The following is a 23,860-nucleotide window of genomic DNA, read 5'->3' on the forward strand; positions in this document are numbered from 1 at the left end:
CAGGCACGTCGCCGGCAGTCGGCGCCGGATGGGCGTCGCCTCCAATGCAAAGTGCTCTGGTCACGTGACAGGGCCTCCAAAGCGCGAGATGGGCTGCCAAACAGCCGCTGTCAGAAAGCTGTTGCGTCACAGCGCCCCCCAACGTGCTTTCAGGGTGCCCACAGCAAATGGAGGTAGTCTACTACTGTAGCTTCGGACTACATCAAACTTATTGCCACCAAACGAGGCCTCTTAGAAGTAGTGTGCAACTAGCAGACACCACTCATTCTGACTTAATCATACCAAACAGGTGGATAGTCGACTGCAGCACCTCCAGTATACATCAAATGTATTGGCACCACATGTACTTTCTCCTTGTCAGTGCTTTCCACATATTACTTTCCTCTGCGATTCTCGCAGAACCTCCTCGTTCCTTACCTTATCATTTATAATATAATAAAATAATGGAATAAATGATAATAAAATGATGAAATGCGTGGCTTTTTAAAATGTATTGAATTAATGAGATTAATTCTTTGGCATTAATGACAAGCACAATAAGCTGAGCTATGCCTGGAAATAAGTTCGTATTAATTCATATTATTTTGCAGGGGGAAGTAGTTTCTTTCTCCGCTGTAGGTTTGTGCTTACTCTTCTTTATAATGCTACGTTTGGTCGCCGTGTTCACCTTCAAAGTCTTGACCGTGTTCCCATTGAGGTTTATCGGATCTTCGTAATTTTCCCAAGTACACAGTTGGGCTTCAGTTCTTGTAATTATCGTACTATTTGAAATAAAAAGTGACACGACTTTTCTGTTAATAAAACAATACTGTATTTTTCTAAACGGTGCACATATGAAATACATACTCCTCACTTATTCATAGCGACCCCAAAATGGCGGTCTACAATTACTCGCTAAAAATGGCGTGCTTCTCACTCGTTCTTTAGCTCAGCGCGAATCCTTCCTTCCTCCTACTGGTACTAGAAAAACTCCTCTATTTTTTTAACAACTGAAAATCAAAAATACTTGACGGTAGGCATATGCTCTATGATGGGCTACCGCTTCATCTTTTCTCTTTGCCTTTAAAGAAGACGAAAACATAAAAGAAATGCCAAAGGTTTATCACACATTACACCTAATTTTCAGCATTTGCCTGTAAAACTACACCTCTTAGAAACAGCTTACAACAAAGAATACTGTATTGCCGTAACCACATCAACCCTAGCTTTGGACTGCATCCAGCATATTTTTACCACATGAATCTTAGTGGAAACGGCTTGAAACTGACACAGACTAGGCATATTGCCTTAATCGCACCACACAGGGTGTTGTTTACTGCTGTGCCTCTGGACTGCATGCAACACATTGCTACCACAAGAGGCTTCTCAGAAACTAACATAGAGTAGTCGCATTGTCTTAGCCACAACAAACAGACGGATCAGCATTCTATCACTCCGGCATTGGATTGCATCTAGCATATTCACACCACATGAAGCCTCATATAAACAGTTTGGAACTGATACAGGTAAGGCATATAGCGACAATTACACCAAACAGTATGTTGTTTATTGCTGTGCCTCTGAACTGCGTCCAACATACTGACACAACATGAGGCCTCTTCGAAATAGTTTTGAAGTAACACAGGCTAACCCAGTTGCCTTAATCACATAAAACAAGCAGTTTTTCTGGGCAGTTTCCAACACAGTGGCATCACATGAGACCTCTTACAAACATTTAGGAGCTAACATAGACTATTCAGACTGCCTTAGGGACATCTAGTATTTCTTTTATTATTTATTTACCCTTCATGTCACCCAGAAATGGTATATTCCCAGTTTCAACTTATTATCAAGCTGAGTCTAGAAGTGAACAGAATCTTTTGAAATGTAGTGCTACCAAAAAAGTTTGAAGGCTGTATCGAATAACTACTGAGGAGGTACTTGAATTGTATTGGGATTTAAAAAATTGTAGCACAAAGTGATAAAAAGAAGGATTCGATTGATACAATACTTCATGGGGCATCGAGAGATAGTCAGTTTGGTAACGAAATGAAGTGTGGCGTGTAGAAATTGTAGAGGGAGACCAAAGTCTGAATACAGCAGGCAGGTTCAAGTAGACGTCAGTTGCAGTAGTTATGCAGAGATGAAGAGGCTGGCACAGGATCAACTAGCGCAGAGAGTTGCATCAAATTAGACTACTGACTGAAGACCACAATAGCAATAACCAAGCAATCATCTGATAATCTGTTTAAAAAGGAAGAAATAAAATATTATAAAAACTAATTTATTAATCAAACTAATTTGTATACATTACTATGTTCTTCTACAAAACTGGACACAGTAACTCAGCTACTGAACAGGCCCCTTGCAGGCATTCTCAATTCATAGATACCTATCTACGCTCTGGCTGCTGGAACTAAAATCTACAGTTAACTACATTATAATGTAAAGTCGGTAACACTTAAATAACAAACATCAGGTTCAAAATGTTCACAATAAAAAACTGATCATGAGATAATGTGTCTTTTAAGTGAAAATAAAAAAAATATGTTGAATTGCTGGTTTGGGTTGTTAGACATACATTAGAAGCACGATAAAAGAAGCATGATTACAGATGCTATCTCTGAGTAGCAATCATAGTTAGCAATCACAAGTACACACTAAATAACCAAAATGAAACAACCCTTAAGTAAAACTGCAATTTTATAACTGCAGCCAACAGGAAAAGGAACCCCAAAAAAGGGAAAGGAAAAAAGTTGTAGAAGAGATAGCACAACAGATCAGAAAATACCTAAAAAACGCGTTATAACTGAGATCTATTTGATCATTTAACAACTGTTGTGGATATTTTTAATTATTGCAGCTTTCAAGCTCTTGAAGTCTAAGGAAATGACATTCTTTACGAACATAATGACAGGTATCAATGTATTGATCTAGGTGTCCTACTTAATAGCTGCATTTTTTAAATAGGAATCAATAACTGTTTCATTACTTCTTACCTCAAACTGACTACAACTGAATGAAATACAATTTACGTGCCATACTCGTTTCGCATATATTTTCTGCAAGACATCTTCAGACATGTTGATAGGGAATGCTTGACATAGCTGCATTAACATCTTCAGTTTTTGTAGTCCTGTATTCCTCAGTGACGTGTAATATTACGGTATACTGGTGATTTTTTTTTCTACAAAACTTGAAGATGTTAATACAGCTATGTCAAGCATTCCCTGTCAATAAGTCTGAAGATGTCTTGCAAAAAATAAAGGCGAAACGCGTAACTCACGAAAATTGTGCTTCATTCAGTTGTAGTCAGACGGTCCATAAAGTAAAAATTATAAGAACACCGTAATATTACACGCAACTGAGGAAGATAGGACTACAAAAATCGAAGATGGTAAAACGTAATTTCTTCATGGTCCATTCAAAGAAACCTTCCAGGCTGTTATTTTAACTCGCTTATGAAAACTACTGCAAACGCACATCTGGATGTTTGGGTGGCGGTTCGAACCCCACTTTTTCAAATACCAATCCCATGCATTAACAACTGCAACATCTTACACTGTTACTGTGATCTTCAGTTCAAAACCTGATTTTAAGCAGCCTTCCATGCTAGTCTATCCTGTGCAGGCCTCTTAATCTGTGAGTAATTACCACAACCTACATGCATTTGAAGCTTTTGATTCTATTCAAGCCTTAGTCTCCCTCCAATACCTTTACTCTGCACTTTCCTCCATTACCAAAGTGACAATCCCATTATGTGTCAGGACGTGCCGTACCATCCAATACCTCCTTTTCGTCAAGAATGTCTTTTTTCGCCAGCGAAATTCAGTACCTCATTATTTGCTCTTCGATATATCTATCTAAACTTCAGCATTCCTCCGTAGTGCCACATATCAAAAAATTTTATTTTCTTCTTGTCTGAACTAGTTATCGTCCACTTTTCACTTCCATACAAGGTTACACTCCCGTCAAATACCTTCCTAAAAGGCTTCCTGATGTTATGTAACCGTTTTTGTCAAAATTGTCACACACCACAATCAAATTCCATTAAACTGATAAACTCAGCCAATCTAAATGAGTTCCCAGCTTGAAACCAAAGCACGAGAATGGTTAAAAATAACGTTAATGTCTGGCATATTTAACTACTAAAATCCCATATTAATTTCTTATTTTGTAGGATTGTTTGAACGTTTAGTTGGGAATCCTCTTGAAAACAGGCTGAGCAGAGGCAAGCAGAACAGGGGAGAAAAGCCATTAGGGGATCATAGTGCTCTGCAAAAGATTGGCACACCACTGCCAGGGAGGAAAAGAAGCAGACAGAAGCTGGGTCAGTATGCTGCGGGGGGTGGGTTGAGGTAAGTTCCATTGAGAGGCGTCATCCGTAACTGAGTCCCACGTGATGGAAAGCTGTTGTGTGCTGTTTTGAATGTGGCGTGTCCACCAGTGCCATGGAGGTTTGTCATGGGCTAACGGCGACAGGGCGTCCAGTATCGTAATTCGCAGCACCCTGCATGTACGTAATATGTTGGGAACCTCCAGGCCCAGGACTGTGCAAAGATAAAATATGTGAAGTGGAGTGAGAGGAGAAGCCATCCAGCTCTTTTGTGCATAAGAGCACAGCACTTCCAGCCATTAATCTGGCACCCAGCCAATTGACTTGTTGTTGACTCTGCTAGGATACAGTATGAGCTACTACCATTGGATAATGTAAATAAATTCTGGAGTAGAACATCAGAACTCTCTTGCGTCTACGTTGAGAAGACTTGATTGGCTACCATTCGATAATGTAAATAAATTCTGGAGTAGAACATCAGAACTCTCTTGCGTCTATGTTGAGAAGACTTGATTGGCTGAAACGTGAAATAGGATAGAGGTTGTCTTTTTCCACCCACGATTGGTTAATTATATAAAAATTGAGTATGGAAGAGAGACTGATGCATTATTAGAACGGATCTGTTTGGTCGGTACACAGAAGAATCACTGTCATGGTGATCAATTGATGATCAAATTACGCACAAGGCACACGCTAAAAAAAAAAAAAAAAAAAAAAAAAAAAAAAAAAAAAAAAAAAAAAAAAAAAAAGAGAGAGAGAGAGAGAGAGAGAGAGAGAGAGTGAAAGTATCAGTCGAGAGTGGGACTACTTCGATTCTGGACTGTGAGAGAGAGCAGCCTTTGATACAGAATAAACCAACTAGGTTTTCCGGCCACCACTGTAGCCATTCTTGGCTATCGGTAACGTAAAGTATGGCGAGCACCTGCAGCGAGAATTTTGATTTACTTTAGTACTTTCACATTTTGATTCAAATACATTTATTGTCAATCCTGAGCTCAACATGTTCTTGATCAAGGTAGTAGGTACATTATTGATTCTTTCTGTAGTACTTTCTTTCTTCTCTGATCAACATTCGGCAGTCACTGTGCGACTTCTGTGAACTTAATTGTTTCTACGAATGTTGTGTTGATTCTAACGTATTCATCTGAGACATTACCCGATCTTTGCAGAGGTGCTTATATTTTAATCCCATTGTAACCTGTGTTAATACTCAATTAATGTAACGCTTTTCTGTCGTCTTTGTGCACTTCAATTTGAAGTCTAAAAGGACTTGCAGTAAATATGGTGTTATAACGACCATTGTTTGATTCAGTGATTCGATACACTCCCTATTTTTGTCATCTTGTGAGTTACAGCACCCATTTTTCACGGATTCTAGAGCCACCCCTGTTTAATAATTTCAATTCATTAAGTTATCCGTTGCACGAAAGGTGTAATTAAATTCCCGTGATCTTATGAGGAGCGACCTGTTTATCAATAAGGTCACACATTATAGGACTTTCTGACATCCACAGAGATGTGTGCGATGCCTCAGCTGTAACCTCGACTTACACTTGAACTGATATTACCTGTTAACAAATTCCTCTTTCTCTAAATTCTCTTCTTGCTATTGCCAGTCTGCATTTTATATCCTCTCTACTAAGGCCATCATCTATTATTTTGTTTCATAAATAGCAGAACTCATCTACTACTTTTATTCTGTAATTTTCTAATCTAATTCCCTTTATATCGCCTTATTTAATTCGATTACATTCCATTGTTTCTATTCATCTAACAACCTCTTTTCAAGGCACTGTCCAATCCGATCAATTTCTCTTATAACTGTTCTTCTGTTCCTGACAGAATTATAGTGTCACCGAGAAACCTCCAAGTTTTTATATTTTTTTCTCCTTAAACTTTAAGTTTCTTGCTAAATTTCTCCTTGGTTTCCTTTGCTTGCTCAGAGTACAGGTGAAGTAATGTTAGGGTAGGTTACAACCCTGACCCATTCCCTTCTTAACTGTGGCTTCCCTTTCATGTCCCTCGACTCTTATAGCTACGGTCTCGTTTCTGTAGAATTTGTGAGCAACCTTTCGCTGCCCCATTTGTTAACCGTACTATCTCCAAATTTGAAACAATGAAGTCCAGGAAACATTATCAAAAGCTTCCTCTAAATCTACAAACACTATAAACATGTGTTGCCTCTATTCTACGTATTTTATCGGACATGTTTTAGGGTCAGTTTTGCCTCGCTTGTTCCGACGTTACTCTGGAACCAAAACAAATGTAGCACGGGTTAATCTTCTACCAGTTTTTACGTTCTGCTGCAAATAATTCGTGTCAGTATCTTCCAACCATGACTTTTTAAACTGATGGTCCTGTAGTATTCAAAACTGCCATAACCTTCCTTCTTTGCAATTGGAATTATTATAGTATTCCTGAAATCCGAGGGTATTTTGTACCAAACTTATTGCCCGGAATCAAATTAGAAACAGTGTACTTGAGTATCTACTGAGACAGTAATATTTCCAACAAAACATACTCTAATTGTTCAAAGGGTATTATAAACATTTGCCGCTGCTTCCACTGCCAGTATTCGAAGTAGCGCCACAGTAATGAGCGAAAAACTACAGAGAGTCTCTAACACCTATTTTTGACTTATTTTGTATCTGTATCGATATTTCTATGTGATTTTGTAGTACTGCTTATGTATAATGGTGCATCTGTCATGGAAATTCTTTAACTATGTATACATGTTTCAGTTATGTGAATTTTGAACGATGTTGTTTAAATTGTGCTTGTGAATTTAAATAATTACTGAAATGATTCTTGTGTAATCTGCTATAAATAACTTCGCCCATAATCAAAGAACGTAGGGTTGAATGTAAAAGAAGCCAAAAAGCCACGCAGCTACGGAAGCAGCCTGGCGGAGTGGAAAACGTGTGGTTGGAGCGCCAGTGGCAACTCGTCCTTTGTGACGAGTAAGGAGTCTGGGCTGAGCAGTTATGTGCTTAAGATCTCGCTAACAGTAGCGGATCATTGTGTCTCATATTGCTGGAGTTTTGAGGCAAGAAGAGCTTAAGAGCAGTATTTATGGGCCTCGGATGCTGCGTTTGGTGATACCATTAGCATGGCATAGTTTTTGGCCCTATAAAAATAGTATTTCGACGCCAAGATCAGTAACAGGGTAAGGCCAAAAGTACTGCCATGACTGCATCACCGCCAAGTTAATAGCCACTGCAAATTACGCCACCAGTCGGACCAGCCTTCTCAACTTTGCTTGATTTCAATAATAATTGTGAGCGCTACTAAAAACTTTGTATTACACCCATGACCATCCCAAAACACAAACATGGATAGGATTCCTAACCTACTGAATTTAATACCGAGTGTCCTAATTTATTATGAGAAAGTGGCTGAACTTGAACTGAACGTCGTGTTGCCATCTGCACAGTCAATTTTAATTTTGAGTAGGTCAAAAGACTGCTTGTAAAAGCACATTTGTTATTTAAAGCGTTATAGTTTGTTGTGCTTTACTTAACTGGTATTTAATGATAAGAATACTTACCTTTCTTCGTACATACTGGTGTAGTTTTGTTAATGATCATGGTCCTTCAAACTATGAAAATTTAAGGGTTCTCATGAACCAGCCTAGTTATTTAATGAAGCAATACAAAGCCTCCTTCAGAGCTAGTGTAGTTAGATTTGCATTCTGTTTAGCTGATTCAAATCGAATTTAAGAAAGAACTGTTTACTGTGTTACATACTCTAATGCAGGTTGGTTAATTCACAGTCATAGAGGTCCTGTATTAAGCAATGAGGTTATAGATTATGATCATAAACAAGCGCCCTGATTTAAATTCAGAATCATTTCAAGCTTTTCCCTGTTCAGTATTGCTACGTGTGTCGGTATTTGGTTTTATAAACTGTTGCACATAGTTCATTTAAGATACGTGTTGCCGACCGCGGTGGCCGAGCGATTCTAGGCGCTTCAGTCTGGAACCGCGCGACCGCTACTGTCGCAGGTTCGAATCCTGCCTCGGGCATGGATGTGTTTGGTGTCCTTGGGTTAGTTAGGTTTAAGTAATTCTAAGTTCTAGGGAACTGATGACCTCAGATGTTAAGTCCCATAGTGCTCATAGCCATTTGAACTGTTTTCAGATACGTGTCGTTGAGAGGCGCCTATTGCTGTTTACTATCTCATTGGCCATTTGCTTATCTGACTTAGTAGTTAGTAGCACCTTTTACTGCAAGGTTAGGTCACTGTGTTGTAGTGCCAACAGATATAATGAAAAAGGTTTGTGTGTGTGTGTCAAGGAAGGTTAGGTTAGCCTTATCACTGCCTTCTGCTTTATCATTATGCTTGACATAAGAATGCCTAGGTAACCTGGCGACTTGTTTTAATATGTAATGTTACAACTTGCTTTTGTGCTTGGAGAACGTCTTTTCCTGACCCACCGTTTACTATTGTTTATACTCTGCTGGAGTATTTCCCAAACGAATCCCAATTTGATTGCTCTTTTTTTCATTAGGTTATATCATCGTCACACCTCAAAAGTTCCTATCAGAGGTATAAAGTTAGCATCGATTGCCGTTTGAAGGTGGTCGGTGGAACCGTTACAAGTGTTCGACGTCCGGCTGCTTTACTCCAGTTCGCCACCGATGATGAAGTTCGCTCTCCAAGCGAAGCACAGGAATATTCAGGTTTCCCATGGCACTTTGTTGCTGCTTGATTACAAATACACAGCCCCTGTTTGTGGGAGCAGTGAGAGCACGAGCGAACAGCCACAAAATTTCTGTATATGAGGCCCACAGCGACAGAAGTGGCATTAACACTCGACAGCTTCACACAGGAAATCAAAGCGAGATTTGTTTTCCTTTCAGTCAGAGCACATGTGACGCTTGACATTTTCATTGCAGCTGTGAGAGGGTCAATAGTGACGAAACTGAATATCACACGTACATGTGGTTTCTTGCTCAAAAGAGCCGTATCCGCCCCGCGCAGCGCTGTGATAATATTTTCCATTATGTTTGAGTGATATATCGTTGCTAGCAGAGAGAAGATGAGCCATATCGTGATTGCATTCTGCCTCCCACTCGGCGCGGTATTTGTGAAGAGGAAATGAAATATACACCACACATTCACACGAACACAAACACACACGCGCGCGCGTGTGTGAGCGTGCACATGCACAAGTAGGGAGGGAGAGGGAGAGAGAGAGAGAGAGAGAGAGAGAGAGAGAGAGAGAGAGAAAGAGAGAGAAAGACGTACCTGTACGTAAGTACGTAATCATCAACTAAATACTGTTTAAACATGAAACTGGTACCTTCTGGCGAAATCATCGCTGGAATACACGTCCATAAAATACTCTCCCGGACTGTTTCTCCTTTTCTCAGAAAATTAATCACAGCTATGCTTTCCTCAAGATCAATGCACTTCCGTTGGAAGTTTTTAGCACAGGTGGGATGCCACTTCATTTACTATCTCAGCGCTCTTTGGCACGCCACTCGACCTAGTGTTCAAATCAGACACTTTTTCGTAGGTCCCTGAACTACTCTTCCACACACAAGTTAAAAATGCTTTGCCGTGAAGACCGTGAAGTTTGTCAGTCCTGGAAATATTTCATGATACAAAATAAAGCAAGCGCATAAACGATTATTCTGCAGTTTACAATTAAGGGACTGTCAGAGGGCTCGTCGCATCACCTTCAAGCAACTTTCCTCCACCTTTCCACTGTCGAACGGTGCACCGGATAAACGAACAATTAAATCTTTTTGTGCGAACTCTGATTTATATTATTTTATTAAGATGTTCATTTCTCTCTACGTCGGTGGGTGGCAACAAAATATATTCGCATCCGGAGGAGAAAATTTGTGTTTGAAATTTCGTGAAAAGATCTCACTGCAACAAAAAAAAAACCTTCCTTTTAATGACTGCCACCGCAGCTCTCATATCATATCGATGACACCCTTTCGCCCATTTCGCAATAATGCAAAACGAGTTGCCCTTCTTTGAACTTTGTCGGTGTCCTCCGCCAATCCTATTTGCTACGTATCCCATACCGCGCAGCAGTACTCCAGAAGAGATCGGACAAGCACAGTGTGGGCAGTCTCTTTAGCAGACCGGCTGCGTCTTCTAAGTATTCTTCTAATAAAACGAAGTTTTTGGTTCGGTTTCCATGCAATATTGTCTATGTGGTTGTTCCAATTTACATTATTCGTCATTGTAATCCGTAAGCATTTATTTCGGTTGAAAGTCATTGAATTTGTGTAGTTCACCGTGTTATTTTATATTTAACGGGTTTCTTTTAGAACTCATGTGGATGACCTCATATTTTTCAATATTTAGATTCAGTTGCCACTTTTCACACCACACAGATATCTCGTCTAAATAATTTTGCAATTGTTTCTTCTTCTGGTGATTTTACTACACGGTAAATATCAGCATAATAAGCAGACAAGCTAACACGGCTGCTCAGATTGTCTCCTAAATCGTTTACGTAGATTATCAACAGCAGAAGGCCTGTAACGCTTTCATGGGGAATGCCTGATATCACTTCTGCTTTACTCGAATACTTTCCGTCAATCACTATGAACTGTGACCTTTCTGACAGGAAACTTTGAATCCAGTCGCACAACTGTCATAACATCCATAGGCATGCAGTTTGTTTATAAGTTTCTTGTGAGGAACAGTGTCCAAAATTGTCTGTAAATGTAGAAACATGGAATCCATTTGAGATTCGCTGTTGACAGCACTCATAACTTCGTTCGAATAAATAGCTTGTCATGTTTCACAAGAACTCTGTGTTGACTATTTGTCAATAGACCATTTTCTTCGAGGTAATTCATAACGTTCGAACACAGTATACGTTCCAAAATCCTATTGCAGGAAGTCACTGATATGGATTTGTAATTCAGTGGATTACTCCTATTTCCTTTCTTGGGTATGTATGTTACCTACGTAATGATCCAGTCTATAGACAAGGAGGTTCTGTAGAGCTATCGGTTTTATGCGATTGCTAGGTACGAAGCTACTGTATGAGCATATTCTGTAACGTAATTTGCAACCAGTTAACCAGTGGAGACCGGAAGCCGTGCCTTTCTTAAATGTTTTAAACTGCTTCTCTACACCAACGATTTGTACTTCCAACTTACCCACGTTGGCAAAAAAAAAAAATGGCCCAAATGGCTCTGAGCACTATGCGACTTAACTTCTGAGGTCATCAGTCGCCTAGAACTTAGAACTAATTAAACCTAACTAACCTAAGGACATCACACACATCCATGCCCGAGGCAGGATTCGAACCTGCGACCGTAGCGGCCTCGCGGTTCCAGACTGCGGCGCCTTTAACAGCACGGCCACTTCGGCCGGCCCCACGTTGGCAGCTGTCCTTGATTCTAATTATAGATTATTTACTTTGTCTTCTTTGGTAAATTAATTTCGGAAAAACGTGTTTAGTAACTCTGCTTTAATGGCACTGTCATCAGTGTCATTACATTGCCATTGTACAGTGAAGGTATTGGTTGTGTCTTTCCGTTGGTGTACTTTATGCGTGATGAAAATCTCTTTGGATTATATGTCACATTTCGTTGTGTAAATTATTTAAAGCATTCGCATTGAAGTCTACGCTAAATTTCAAGCTTTATTAAAACATCGCCAATCTTGGAGATTTTTCTTTCTTTTAAATTTGACATATCTTTTTCGTTGCTTCTGCAACAGTGTTCTGACATATTTTGCGTAGCATTGGGTATCATTACAATCCCTTATCACTTTATTTGGTATATGTATCTCAATTGGCGTCGATACTATTTCCTTGAATTTAAACCACATACGGTTTATGCTTACATAGTTCGTTTGGAAGGAGACGAGAGGTCTCTTAGGAAGCTGTCAGGCGAATTTTATTTATTTATTTTAAATAGATATAGTTTGCGTTTACTTTTGGTGGGTTCGGATGTTACGGTATTCAGTCTCGTTACAACGATCTTACGGTCATTAATCCCTGTATCCGCCTGAGGCTCCCTATTTGCTCAGAGTTATCTGTTGCTAAGAGGTTGGTTCAAATGGCTCTGAGCACTATGGGACTTATCTTCTGAGGTCATCAGTCCCCTAGAACTTAGAACCACTTAAAACTAAATAACCTAAGGACATCACACACATCCATGCCCGAGGCAGGATTCGAACCTGCGACCGTAGCGGTCGCGCGGTTCCAGACTGAAGCGCCTAGAACCGCTCGGCCACCCCGGCGGGCTGCTAAGACGTCAAGTATGTTTTGGCATCCTCTTACATTTCTTGAGGGCTTCTGAACTAAATGTGCAAAACAATTTTCGGATGAATAATTTTCTGAGAAAGCACTGAGTGCGATTTCTGACGATGGTTTATGAACGCCGCCGAACTTATACATTTATTTTCGTCGACGTATCGAGGGTAGATTGAAGTAACCACCAACTGTAATTGTATGGGGGTGGGGGGGCGGGAGTATTTGGATTGAGACTCAAAGTTTTCTTTGAATTGTTCAGCAGCTGTATCATCTGAGTTGGGGAGGGGGGGGAGATGAAAGGAACCAGTTATTAACTTATTCCGGTTGTCAAGTATAACTTCTGCCCATACTCGCAGGAACTACCTACTTCAATTTCACTACGAGGTAAACCATTTGGAACAGCAACAAACACTCCACAACCAGATGTATGTAATCTACCGTTTAGTACAAGTACTTTGTAATTTTTCGTCTGAGCTTATCTCCGACCTTAGCCAGCTTTCGGTGCCTATAACGATTTTAGGTTCAGAGCTTTGTATTTGCGCTTGGAGCTTTGGTTCTTTCCCAACACGACTACGACAATTTATAACTACAGTAACGATTGTTGCTAGATCTACCTTGTCCTGTGATTGCTCTGTACCCTTTGGGTCTGAAGCTCTTCCTGTACTTTCTCGACACCCTCTAATGTAAAAAGCCGCCCAGTCCACGCCACACAGCCCTCGCTACCAGCGTAGCCACCTCCTGTGTGTAATGGACCCCTGAGATAATAAGCAGAATCAAGCCCCACCATCGTACGGCACAAGTTGAGTAATCTGCAACCTACCCGGTCTCATAACCATGTGATACTCTAATTCAGCTCTGCACCAAAGTTCACCAAGATGATCAACTCTGCGTTCATCTTGTAAGCAAGAATAGTAGTCTTTATTACTTCAGATAGCCACCCCAATCCAGAGAGAATGTCTTCCGATTCAAAGCACTACACATCATTAGTACCGACATGTGCTATGAACTGAAGCTGACTGCACCCCGAGCTGTTGGTAGCATCTGGAAGGACCCGTTCCGCATCTGCAATGACTTCCATCTACACTTGCCCATTAAGTGCACACTGGACTTCTTCCATAAGGAGCCCCCATTACTGTTTAACATTGGTGCTCCCAACTAATAGTAACCCCAACCTCTGTGAATACCCAGATCTTGCAGGCTCAGAGGCTTCCTCTGAAACAGGACAAGCTACTGCATCTGGCTCAGGATCATTGTCAGCCACAAAGAGTGCCCGAAATCTGTTTGTCAGGTGAACTGGGGAGGCCTTTCGATAGTCCCTCCCAACCCCCCACCCCCCTCATGAAGTCTTTTGCTGCCTGCCACACCTTCGAACAGCCTCCCCCTCCACCACCGTTGATGGGCCAATCACAATGCGAGCAGTAACCAAGGTGGCCACAGCAGTGGTCCGATCGGGAGAAACGTTATACATGCTTTAGTGATGCCCATTGGCAACAGCTTCAAGTTGCTGACCCAAGCCAGCAACACCTGAAGCCGTGGGCCAATTCATCTCGCATCTGAACACAGCACAGTCCTTATCCATATTAACTAACAATAGACAGTTATTAAACATGGGTCTGTGCTTTTTAAACACACAAAGAACAACAAAGTTAAGAATTTAAACTAAAAATCACACAGCTAAATCAAAATAAGTCGATTTTATTTATAATCTCGTAACTATTTACAAACGAAATGGTGTGCCTGCTGTGATCCTTCAGGGACAGAAGCTGTTGTCTAACAGTGGTATGACGTAACTGGCTGGGAGACGTTGAGAGGGAGGATCAGCCACATAATCAGTTTCATTCTTGGACAATTTAGAGACAAGTCTCTTTAAAATCTGGTGAATGAAATTTTCACTGCCAGTATTTGATTGGCAAGAGGAGGAGAAGTGGTGGGGTAAATTCCCTGATAATCAGCCTTTGTGCGACTATCCAAGATTAAATTCCAAACCTCTCCGCAGTGTCACATAAAGCAAAGACACCGGACACTGTTGATGGCTTTAAGCTATTTGATAGGAGTAGGCTGTGTGCCATGACTGGGTTTCACTCTCGCGCTTTTCTCATCGTTATCATACACCACAAACATAGCACTACACTACACATGCGTTCATTACACTCACCTACACCACACAAATACACATACGTCAAGACTCTCACATGCACGCAAGTAAAGAGGCGAATGTGCGCGGAGAAAGAAAACCCTTCCGGACTAGAAGGCTGACCCCATCTTGCGGGATTTCGTAACCACCAGTTCCATAAGGCATTTCATTTAATCTTTTGAATGTCACTATGTATGTATATACACTTGTTGCGTGATTGTGGGAGAAGTGACAGCGTGAATCCCGGAGCATCCAAACAGCCTATTCCTCTGCCAACTCGTCTCAAACAGCACCAAAGGTACCGCCTACCTTCACATCCCCATACGACACATCACAATGAATAGTGTTGCACACACTCATTTCATGAGAAACTGAGGACAGGTTTTTAAGTCAACCCAGGACATTAGTTTCAACTTCGGTGATCAGGAGCGTTATGCCACCATACAACACAATAATATTACTTCACATTGTTCGTAGTGTGTTATGAAAATGTGATCTGATTGATTTATGTGTATTTAATGATGATCATTAGGGGGAGATGCAATCAACAGCTTTTCCAGCTACAATATGATTTGATATGGCGTATATATCTATTGTCTTAGCCTTAAGTATGTAAATGAACGCGAAAGTAAATGACCTTGGCTCATCCTAAGGCCATTATTAAACAATGTGCAGTATTCTGCAAAAAAATGTGGCAACCACTAGCCTTTTCCTGCTGCTAGTTACTTTCTTTATCCCATATGCGTTTCGCCTTCGCCTGTTCTAAGGCATCATCAGTGGGATCTATAACGATACAGTTTTGTTAGTTTTAGATTATTAAACAGTTCACCTCGCGATTTTTTTGTAAAAAAAGTAATTACTTACGATTTGCTGATCTGCGTTTCCTCACTTCTGGTCTGGAGGTCGCACTACCACTTTTACCACTGCCATATAATCACATCTTTGTGTTCTCGCCTTCCACACACTATTCACTATGTTCCTCACTCTTTTTTGTGGTGGACTACTGTTCTCTTGTCACTCGATTCAACACAAACAAACTTGTTAATAACTAGCACTGCTGAAAAAGAAAGTGGTCTCTGCTATATTGTTGGCGTGGATTCAAGAGTTTTCCCGGCATTATTAGGTATTTATAATATTACGTCACATTTTTTTCAAGTATGCTAATCAATATAACGAGTGTTACCATTTCATTTCAAGCGCGTGTTTCATATAGCTTAAATTCCGCCTTAAAGTTAATAATTTCTGGTTGGAAGATTACAACATTTAAAGCAGTGGTGTTGTTGTGTTTGGAGTCTCACAACTTTGATTGTCACATTTTTTTCAATCTTTGCTCGACTTTTATTGGCTTAAATTAATTCACCCAAAGTTCAAGATTAAAGTAACTAGCTCCAGTCTTGTTTAAGATTTTCTTAAAGCTATACTTGAATACGAAGTAATTTAAGGTTTGTAGGTTTACTTCGCTTTTGACAAATGTTACTCACATACATGAAACAATAAACTGAGGGTCCGCAGCTCGTGGTCGTGCGGTAGCGTTCTCGCTTCCCACGCCCGGGTTCCTGGGTTCGATTCCCGGCGGGGTCAGGGATTTTCTCTGCCTCGTGATGACTGGGTGTTGTGTGCTGTCCTTAGGTTAGTTAGGTTTAAGTAGTTCTAAGTTCTAGGGGACTGATGACCTCAGATGTTAAGTCCCATAGTGCTCAGAGCCATTTGAACCAATAAACTGAGGACTGTTCTGAGGAATGTGGTGACCATTTATAGCAAGTAGTAATAATTTTTCGGAAGGGATGTCCACGAGAATCAGTATTGATCCTGACCTATTGGTGTATGCTGTCACTGCACAGTAGTGGGAAACATCGTCTGTCATATGATAGATGAAGGTTAGAAGTGATGTACATAACATTGTTTCACAACGACTTCCTAGTTTGTCCACTAAATGCTTTGGACAAAGTAAGAGTGCCAGTTTCTGTGCAGAAGAAGTACTGTTCAGAGTATTTATATAACTGTTTTGGTTGTGAGTCGAATGTTAGAAGTTATGAGAAACAAGGTCGCATTGCTTTGTGGGTGCAGCCAATAACTCGTAACACAAGAAAATTGCAGAGGACTCTACTCGTATTTGACGAATAGGGAAGAAAATGATACGCTCGTTACAACCATCACTTTTCCCATTTCTTGCTGATTGGTGAAATGTCATCAGCCGCTAAGATTCGAAATCACGTACCGCAGAGACAAACCAAACTGCACAGACGTGCTTAGGTAATGGGTTCTTCTTCCTGAAGACAAACAGTCGTACTTCTAGCACAAAAATTTGTGCAGAAACAATTTTTACTAGCAGGTGCATGTGTGGGCTCGAACCGAAAGGAACTCTGCCACAAGAGCTTATCGCCTGAGAGGTGCCCAAAACGTGGGACAACAGCTTCAGTTCTTAGCAATGCCGGTGATGGAACATGGATATGATGTATTCCAGCTGGCAAACTGTTAAGGGAAAAGTAACATCAACCGTAGTAACTGACTTTCAAATGCCGTTTTCCTTTACTATAGTACCATGAGGATTAATTAATTACTGTACAGAGTCGAAATTACATTTGTTTAAATTGTATTATGCTCAATTAAATAAAAGACAGATTGACTTCATAGCATTGTAAGAGATATTATGATGTATTCATTTGATTCTTGAATTATTTAACCCAAAGAACTCGATTTATGATGTTCTTTCAAATGTTCTATATTTAGAAAGTATATTTTTTATGCAAACATACACTTTTTAAATGCAAAAATGCGTACTGACATTAACAAACTTAAAGTATGAGACCTGAGTTTCTCCTGGCGTATACAACTTTCAAATAACTTCCGGGAATTCAGCCAGGTAACACTTTCAGCGACCGCCGATATTTCGGCGGGAGAACACCCCGCCATTTTCAAGGCAAACTGCAACGGACAGGCGGCCCACATGCAAATTTAATACCTCGGTTCTCGGACCGAAGCAGGAAAGATAACACACACACACACACACACACACACACACACACTGAACACTAGTGCCACCAAAGATGACCAAAGTCAGAGCTATCGATAGTGAGACTATGAATTCGCAGGTGAGGCAGCATTGACTCTGTTCCTCTGTTTTTTGACAAGGGAGGGAGCCGGATTCCAAACAGAGTTTAAACAGAAACCTCCATCCCTGTTAACGAGGTTGCTCGCTAATTTAATCTCAACTGCCTCCCTAATCACACTGTCTCACACTGTCCCAATAGCTGGACGTGCATGCCAATATCTCGGTGTTATTATATAACATGGGGTGACCAGTATCCAAGCAATGTTCGGCAATAGCAGATCTATTTGGCTGCTGTAATCGTGTGTGCCGTTTATGCTCAGTACATCTGTCCTCCACGGTCCTGATAGCTTGACCAATATATGCCATGCCGCAGCTACAAGGGACACGATATACACCCGCCTTACGCACTCCAAGATCATCCTTAACGGAACTCAAAAGTGCTCTAATTTTAGATGGAGGTCGGAAAAAATAATTCTGAGTCAACACCTAAGTCTACTGCCTTCTTGCCTTACGTGGGAAACACGTCCAATAAGATCGGTCGTATTTTACGGAAATACGATGTGAAATGTGTTTTCCGACCTCCATCTAAAATTAGAGCACTTTTGAGTTCCGTTAAGGATGATCTTGGACTGCGTAAGGCGGGTGTATATCGTGTCCCTTGTAGCTGCGGCATGGTATATATTGGTCAAACTATCAGAACCGTGGAGGACAGATGTACTGAGCATAAACGGCACACACGATAACAGCAGCCAAATAGATCTGCTATTGCCGAACATTGCTTGGATACTGGTCACCCCATGTTATATAATAACACCGAGATATTGGCATGCACGTCCAGCTATTGGGACAGTGTGATTAGGGAGGCAGTTGAGATTAAATTAGCGAGCAACCTCGTTAACAGGGATGGAGGTTTCTGTTTAAACTCTGTTTGGAATCCGGCTCCCTCCCTTGTCAAAAAACAGAGGAACAGAGTCAATGCTGCCTCACCTGCGAATTCATAGTCTCACTATCGATAGCTCTGACTTTGGTCATCTTTGGTGGCACTAGTGTTCAGTGTGTGTGTGTGTGTGTGTTATCTTTCCTGCTTCGGTCCGAGAACCGAGGTATTAAATTTGCCTGTACGCCGCCTGTCCGTTGCAGTTTGCCTTGAAAATGGCGGGGTGTTCTCCCGCCGAAATATCGGCGGTCGCTGAAAGTGTTACCTGGCTGAATTCCCGGAAGTTATTTGAAAAACTTAAAGTAGCTTAAATCACAGTGTCCGTGGTGTTTGTTGCAGGATTATAGTGCGAGTCGTTTACGAGCTATCGTATTTTGAAAAGTTTCCACACTGACACTTGTTTACGCCATTCAACCTGCTGCAATTGCTGGATACAATTTTGTTATGTTTGTTTACAGTGTGCTTGTGTGTTCCTTGAGTGCACAGCAACTTGCTATTCAGTTAGTGTGTGACAGTCTAAGCAGTAGGTCGCGAGTGGACGATAGGATTTACCAATGCAGGAAAAGCCGACATGCTCGTGATCTATGGAGAATGTAGTGTAGGAGGAACGCAATTCGTCCTTGTACAGTGTATATGGCAAAATGTCCCAGTAGACGTCAACCGTCTCGGCAATTATTTCTCAATCTCGTCAACCCGTTACATGAAAGTGGTGGTGTAACAGAAGGAAACAAGTGACGACAGAAGAGGCGATCAAATTAATATTCTTGTTACTGTTGCAGCTGATCGGCACGTTAGCTCCTGCGCAATAGTACAAGGAAGTGGCATGTGTCAGGCAAGTGTCGCACGCATTTTCCATCGAGATACGTCCCATCCCTATCACATTTCTCTCCATTACGAGCTGCATGAAAACGTTTATGAGAATCGTGTTAACTTCTGTGCATGGGCATTGAGATAGGACACACTAGTTGTGTCACGTATCTTGTTTAGTGATGAGGCCACATTTACCAGTCACGTGCTACATGTGCTAGTAAACCACCAAAACATGCACTATTGATTGGCTTCGTGAGGTGGAATGATAGTGTCCATGGAGTGTAAACGTGTGGTGTGAGATGGTAAACCATAAGCTCATAGGCCCGTTCTTTATTGACAGAACACTGCGATCGCACAAGTATCGCACCCTCCTAACAGACCATCTTCTACGATGCAGACTAGGAAAAACCTGTGATACCAACATGATGGCTTTCCAGCCCGTAGTGCACGAAGTACTGCAGCACGTCTTCACAAATTATTTCTAGAACATTGGATTGGACACAGAGGATCTGTGCCTTGGCTGGCGCCTCTAGCCTTTTTTTTCTATGGGGAAAGCTGAAGACGCTGTCTATAAAGACATACCAACTACACCCGATGACCTGCAACGATGTATCACTGCAGTACCTGCAACGATGTATCACTGCAGTCTGCTCGGACATCTCGGGTGAAACGCTAGCACATGTGCAGCAGTCATTCCATACCAGACTGGAAACGTGTACTGCCGCTGTAGGTGGTCATTTTGAACACACCCTGTGACGGTTAGTTGTCTAGTTACTGTTCAGAACACACATAACTAGCGTATGTACTTGTACTGTTCTTTACTATGTGATACCAAAGATATTATAGAAGTGTCAATGTGAGAATTTTTCAAAATACGATATCTCGTAAACGACTCGCACTAGAATCGTGCAAGAATCACCAAAGACATTCTAATTTACACTACTTTTAGTTTGTTCATGTCAATAGGCATGCCGGCCGGAGTGGCCGAGCGGTTCTAGGCGCGTCAGTCGAACTGCGCGACCGCTACGGTCGCAGGTTCGAATCCTGCCTCGGGCATGGATGTGTGTGATATCCTTAGATTAGTTAGCTTTAAGTAGTTCTAAGTTGTAGGGGACTGTTGACCACAGCAGTTAAGTCCCATAGTGCTCACAGCCATTTGAACCATTTTTGCAATAGGCATTGTTCCATTTAAAAAGAGACAAAAAATACACTTTCTATGTATTACTACAACCTGTTGATTGACTAATAATGCAAGCCCCTAACTACCAATCCATTCTTTGAAATCTGCACATCAATAGCAGTTTCCATTTCCATCGGATTGAGATCAGCCGAATTTGGTGCCCAATACATCCAAGTGAATTCATTTTCTTGCTCCTCGAACCATTTTGGCACGATTTTACATGGACCATTTTTCCGCTGGAAGACGCTGTCGCCATAGAAGACCTCAAACATGAATGGATGCATGTGGTCGGTAATGAAGTTCGCGTGCTCCTCAGCTGTCGTGATGCCTCTTAATATTGCAAGTCATTTGTGCAGCATAATGTCGAGCACCCTATTGCGAACTCATATCAAAACACAGGAAACCACAATATACCTATAAAAAAAAGCAGTGGAAGTTGAGATATTGGCTCTGTAATGTCTTTTTTAGCCAAAGTGGGGCAATGTCTTTTAAGAACACTGTATGTGTGTAGCCACATAGCGAAAGGATTAGATATTACCATAAATCCAATAAATCAGACATCTGTTCTTGAAGTAAATGACGATGGCATGCCTGAATAATATCTACTGCCTTCCACTCAACTAAAACATCCAGTGGCTTGTCATCCATCTCCACCTGGATACTAAATTCATTGTTGGCATGGAGATCGTTCATGTGATCAACGAACTGTCGCAGTGCGTTTTCACCATGGGCTCGTACCAGGAATGTTCATCAACATAGCATAGGAAGCATGATGTTGCAGAGTTCAGAGCTTTCTGCTAAAATGGCTCATGAAGAGGTTCATGGCGACCATGGCAGTGAGCATCCATCCACAGGTCCACCTGTCAGCTCAAGATATTTGTTGCAGTACAAGGAATACTTTGTCATTAAGGCACAAATGAGCAATTGACGATCCCAGGTGGAAACTGTTGGGCCAGTAGATCCAACATGTCTTGTACAGGTACCCTTGTAAAAAGTAATTTTACATACTGACTAACCATTACCTCGTTTTGATCTATCATCTTTTTCTTGAGTGTCTCAACAGATGTCTGCTACTTAACAACTTTGTGTTCACAATGTCCCAGTTTGGCTGCTAATAACCAAGTCAGATGGTTCAAATGGCTCTGAGCACTATGGGACTTAGCAGCTATGGTCATCAGTCTCCTAGAACTTAGAACTACTTAAACCTAACTAACCTAACGACATCACACAACACCCAGGCATCACGAGGCAGAGAAAATCCCTGACCCCGCCGGGAATCGAACCCGGGAAACCGGGCGCGGGAAGCGAGAACGCTACCGCACGACCACGAGCTGCGGCCTAACCAAGTCAGACGTTTTGGCAGTTTGAACGTGGGAGAACTGATTGCATTAACAATGGTCGTAAGAGGGAGATCGTTCTTGTGTATTTTTGGCAGTGCATGAAGCCTGGTAGGTCTGGAGTCACATGGCATTAATTTCTTCACCACTTTATCGACCCTTTTAATACCTTCCCTGTCTTTCTGACATTGGCCCATGTTTGATTGGGACAAAGCTTCCCATATGTATCATCCTGTAACAAATTTGGCACCTACAGGTGGAAGTCTTCAGTGTTCAGAACTACAGTGGCATTTACTTTATCGGCTGGCAAGACAACTGAGTCCTCAATCTCACTTAATAAGCATAAGCCATCAACATATGATTTAATGGTTTGAGCTTCCACAGCTTGGACACATGGCGAAATATTTTTAATTCTTTTAATTCTTTTTGAATTTTTAAAATTTTCCCAAAAATCTTTTGGTAGCTGTATTAGCTATCAGCAGTTCCTTTATTACACGGCCATATACAACCGGTTTCGCAATGACTCATTTGCATCCCATTGAAAAAATATCGTACCCAGACAATTTCGTACCAGCAGATCCTTTAGTAACACCAGTTCCTATTCAACCAGAATGATACTTCCTATTCGCTTATGCAATTTTAAGATCAATTCCAGACAAGCTGATAATTAAAAAGTATAATAATGGCAAAAATAAAGCAATTCACCAGAAAGACAGAGGAACAAATGCTCATATAACTAATTTAACATTGCCTCGTTAAAATAAAAGATCTCCCAACGTTCGGAGGGCGTTAGATTTACCAGAACGGCCTAAATTGAATGGTTACAAGAAGAAACATCAAAATTTTCAGTGGGTAGAGGGCGCGGGCAATTTACATGAACACTGTGAGCCGTGGGTATGGACTTAAAAAGGAGCTGGAATAAGACTGTGGAGGAAAATTATATGGACTAATCCCGTGCTTTGATATAAAAATATGAAGACTCACCAATGATGAAAAATCGATGAAAAATCAACAACTGCCGGTATATATCCATACTTCTCATTGGTCGCTTCTGCCTGGCACACTCCGCGCCGGCAGTTTCAGTAACATCCTGTCAAGTGGGCTGTTAGGTGGCCTGGCCTTCCTACTGCAGGCATAGCCACGTCACCACCATGTGGTTTTTGCGGGCATCTCTTTATTTTTCATTACTGGTGAGTTTTCTATTTTTCTATCCAAACACATATTTAGTCCGTATGGCTGTTCTTTGCGGTCTTACTTCAGTTCCTTTTTTAGGTCCATGCCTGTGGCTCACGGCGCTCATATGCGCTGCCTGCTTCACCTACCCATTAGAATTTTTAAGATTTCTTCTTGTAACCATCCAATTTCGGTGGTTCTGGCAATTCGAACGCCATCTGAATGTTGGGAGATCGTGTGTTTTAACGAGGCAATGTTAAATTAGTTATGTGGGTATTTGTTCCTCTGTTTTTCTGGTGAATTGCTTTATTTTTGCCATTCATACTTGTACACACCATGTGATTAAATCATCACGAAACTGATTGGTTCAAAATAGCTCTGAGCACTATGCGACTTAACTTCTGAGGTCACCAGTCGCCTAGAACTTAGAACTAATTAAACCTAACTAACCTAAGGACATCACACACATCCACGCCCGAGGCAGTATTCAAACCTGCGACCGTAGCGGTCGTTCGGCTCCAGACTGTAGCGCCTAGAACCGCACGGCCACTCCGGCCGGCGAAACTGGTTGTGTATGGTTCTTTAATAAAGGAACAGCTAACAGCTATGCGGAAACTAAAAAGTTTTTTAGAAGATTTTAGCTTTTTAACTAAAATATTTTTAAAATATTTTATCGTAAACCACG

This window comes from Schistocerca cancellata, chromosome 3 (genome assembly GCF_023864275.1).
Source record: "Schistocerca cancellata isolate TAMUIC-IGC-003103 chromosome 3, iqSchCanc2.1, whole genome shotgun sequence".
NCBI classification, from domain to species: Eukaryota; Metazoa; Arthropoda; class Insecta; order Orthoptera; family Acrididae; genus Schistocerca; species Schistocerca cancellata.